At 42.7% G+C, this 4334-nt stretch overlaps 1 non-coding gene across 1 annotated transcript; it reads right to left on the bottom strand.

Annotated features, from left to right (window-relative positions):
- Positions 1 to 760: 760 nt before the first annotated feature.
- Positions 761 to 867, bottom strand: LOC144998969 (small nucleolar RNA R71). The gene has a single exon (XR_013660501.1). It is a non-coding gene; the product is annotated as a small nucleolar RNA R71 (small nucleolar RNA).
- Between the last annotated feature and the right edge of the window lie 3467 nt (positions 868 to 4334).

Genomic DNA, 4334 nt, shown 5'->3' with positions numbered 1-4334 from the left:
AACTAAGATTCTTAGTTTTATTTGTTTTAGTTTGTGTTTCTTAGTCTAGTTTTACATTTTTATTTTTTTGTTTCAGGAGTTCATGACCAGAGGCTCTAACACACCTTTGGTACCATCACTTGAAGATCCAGAGTCAGCCCTTCACAAAAAGAAGGATAAGAACGTGAAAGAAGATCAAACACCAAAGAAGACCTGTTTACGAGAATTCAAGTCAGTGTTCTCAAAGAAGTTTGGGAAAAAACGGAAGAGTCGAGCTCATCCTCAAAGAACAAGAGCAAGGTTGAAAGTTTAGATACCTGTCCAAACTGAATCTGAATACAATACCGAGCCGAAATTTTAATTACATACGAGTGAACCTAAGAACGAGCCAAGGAACAAGATAGAGAACATTGAAGAAATGTCCATGGGAGCTTACAGAAAGAGAATGAATATTTATTGGTCCAGGATTAGTACAACCTGCCATACCTTCCACTGCCACATTCGAGCTGAAAGGAAATATCCTTTATGCACTGAAGGATATCCCCTTCTATGGAAAAGATCGTGAGGATGCGTTTAAGCACTTAGATGAAGTCGATGACATTGCTAACTATTTTAACGACCCGCATGTTAATAGAGATACCGTCTTGCTAAGGATGCTTCCCGTTCTTTTATGGGAGATGCAAAGGATTGGTTAAAAGCACTTCCGTTTGGTACAATCACTACTTGGGCTTCAAATGCATGAGCAGTTTTTAGACCAATTTTACCACCATCCAAGATAGCTAAACTCATGAAGGCAATAGCTAATTTTGAGAAAAACTTGGGGGAGTCACTTTACGAAGCATGGGAGCGTTACAAGTGGTTGTTAAGCAATTGTCCTCAACATGGCCTTAACATTCAAGAAGAAGTGTCTATATACTATGATGGAGTCAATGTAATGACAAGGCAACTCCTTGATTCTCAAGGACCACTTACAAATAAAAATCTGGGCAAAGTCAAGGAATTATTTGAAGAATTTGCAAAGCATTCTCATGAATACTACAATCCAAGGAATGAAGGTGTAAAAGGAGTTGGGAGTGCACCTTCTGAAGAAATGGCTACTATGATGGCAATGCTAAATAGTATGGACCGAAGGTTGACCCAAATGGACCAGTCAATTCATCGAATTGGAGTTGGTTGTGAACGACGTAATGGTCCACACTTGACTAAAGATTGCATTTGGATGAATATGGGAACAAGAAGGCTCAAGTTTGCTTCTCGAGTGGGGAAAAATACGATGAAGATTGGAGAAAACCAAAGAAAGAGTGGCTGCCATACAAAGAATACAAAATGAAAAAGGAAGAGAAATATAAGAAAACTCGTCGAGGCTTCTACCAAAAAGAGCAACCGCCAGCCGAGAAGAAAGTAGATGTAACATCCAAAAATTTTACGCCAACTTTAAACTTTTTCAATCATAGATAAGAACAAATAGTATTTGTTTACAAAATGTTTTCAAATCATTATTCATCAGAGTGTCCCAATAACTAGATCAAAAGGATGGGGAGCGGTACGGTCACGCCTTCGCCTTGCCATGATCTCCTGAAGTACCTGAAACATTAAACTGAAATTGTAAGCCCAAGGGCTTAGTGAGCTACCCCCAAAATACCAACACCACACTGACAATACCATATCAACAACAGACAATCAACAACATGCATATTGGGCCATCGGCTTGACTGGACCGCCCTTTAGAGTCTGCAGTCTAACTGAATCTGTCCCGAGCCTTTGGCATAACTGGACTGCCACGTGGGCCTATAGTCTCCCCGGACCGCTCATAGGGTGTGTTGGCCTTCATCACAAAGCAAGACCACCTCAACCCAAACAACAAAAAAAATAACCATCTACGCATAACTACCATGTATTGGCATATATAAACACAAACATATCTATCTCACTATCATCAATCATAGCAATCTCTCATAACTAGAGCATCGACCTAGCAGGTCACTATCATACCAATCCTTACTGATCATAAGAGCATAACATACTATCTATCTGATTCCGATATAACAAATCATAACCATAGGTAGCATACCATAAAAATAACAACTAAAGGGCCGGCCTTGGTGCCTTAGACCCTATTGATATAGCGAGGATAACTCACCTTGCAGATGTCGAATGGGTAGATAAACTTCAACCCTCGGACCACCGCCCCAAACACCACCACCTGATAGCATAGCATGATCATACTCATAAGTTCCCAACCTTTCAACGTACCCCAACAGACAACAAATCAAACCCTGGTCAAAAATCAAAGTCATCAGTCAAGGTGAACATTTCATGTTAACCATAACTCGCCGAGTACCCTTGACTTCTCGCCGAGTTCCTTGAAACACTTGTCCACTCGCCAAGTCACGGAGTGACTCGTCGAGTTCCTTATGTTTACGATCGAACTTTGTGGCCACTCATCGAGTTTTCCTTCCTGCAACTCGACGGTTACACTCGCATACACCAATTGGGGAAAACTCATCCGACTCACCAAGTGGTTCATACCACTCGTCAAGTTTTATGGCGATCTTCATTGTACTCGCCGAATTGTTCATCCAACTTGTCGAGTCCAGGTATATCTTCATATGACTCACCGAGTCGACCTTGCGACTCGTCGAGTTCCTTCAGTCCATAAGCCATACAGACTCTTTTTAAGCCATGCAGTGGCTCCAAATCAAAGATCTAAGTTTCTAAGGAATGCATTGTACGTAAAGTTACAAACTTTATGTGCATGCATGGCTACAAAGGCTTTAAATGACAAATCCAAGCCTACAATGGGGTTTCATGCTCAAGGAAGGTTTCATACATGGCCAAGTCCATAGCTTTCTGACTCTAGAACCCAAGAAAGGTCTAGATCTGAAGTTATAACTTTAGATCTAGCTCATACCCCACATTATCATCTCAAATATGCCATAAAAGACCTATATCTCAACCAAATGAGGTCTAGGAGGAAAATGAAGTAAAGGTGGCGACTTGATACCTTCATATGATGCCAACTGAGGTAGATTTATGATTCCCACACTTTCCTTACTCCTAATCTCTTATCCTCTAAGCTCTTCCTTCCCAAAAACTCCTCTCTAAAGCTCAAGACACGCAAGGATGAACACCACACGAATTAGGGTTTCTCAATGGACTTTAAAGAGGCTAAAGGGGGCTTATGCTTCTTTAAATAGGGTGCAAAACCCTCGGATTTAAGGTTTCATCTGCCAGTTTTTACTCATCGAATCCCTTTATGGACTCGGCGTGTAGGCCACTAACTACGTGATCCCACCTTGCTTCTACTCGACGAGTTTGTTGCCCTACTCGTCTGCTGGGAATCGAGACGTTACAATTCTCCCCCACTTGAACTAGACATCGCCCTCGAAGTCTGCTGGAGCAAATAATGTCGGGTAATGCTCGCGCATCTCTGCCTCGGGTTCCCATGTCCACTCGGATCCCCTCCGATGTTCCCATTGCACCTTCACCAAAGGTATTTCTTTGTTTCGTAAAATCTTCTTCTTCCTCTCCAAGATGGCCACAAGCCTCTCCACGTAATTCAGGCGCTCATCGACCTGAATATCATCCAGTGATACTATCGCCTCTTGGTCCATAACACACTTTCGCAATTGCGAAACATGGAACATGTTGTGAGTTCAATTGAGCTCCTCTAGTAGCTCTATCCTATAAGCCACCTTGCCAACCCTGGAAATCATCCTAAATGGCCCAATATATTGGGGACCCAATTTTCCCTTCTTCCTGAAACGGATCATGCCCTTCCTGGGCGAGACCTTCAGAAGTACCATGTCACCAACCCGAAACTCCAGATCTGATCGTCATATATCAGCATAACTCATTTTCCGACTCTAAGCGGTCTGCAACCACTGTCTAGTCTGTTGGATCTTTTCAGTAGTCTGGAAGAATACCACTATCCGACCCATCACTCTGTGTCCAATCTCAACCCAACAAATAGGGGTTATACATCTTCTACCATACAACAGCTCAAAAGGTGGGGCGCCAATACTGGAATGATAGATGTTGTTGTAGGCAAACTCTGCAGACGGCAAGTGGGAATCCCAACTCCCTTCGAAATCAATAACGCACACCCTCAACATATCTTCAAGGGTCTAAATGGTTCGCTCACATTGTCCATCGGTCTGCGGATGGAACATTGCACTAAAGTGCAACCGCGTACCCAGTTCCTCATTGGAACTTCTGCCAAAACCGAGAAGTAAGCCTGACCTCCCGATTGGAAACGATGGAGACCAGAACGGCATGGCAAGATACAATCTCGCTGACGTACATGTCGGCCAATTTCTCAGCCGACAAACTCTCTTGTATGGTCAAGAAATAGG

Source organism: Lactuca saligna, chromosome 5, assembly GCF_052625555.1.
Source record: "Lactuca saligna cultivar CGN05327 chromosome 5, ASM5262555v1, whole genome shotgun sequence".
In the NCBI taxonomy this organism is placed as follows: domain Eukaryota; kingdom Viridiplantae; phylum Streptophyta; class Magnoliopsida; order Asterales; family Asteraceae; genus Lactuca; species Lactuca saligna.
This window is presented reverse-complemented; position numbering and strand designations above follow the sequence as displayed.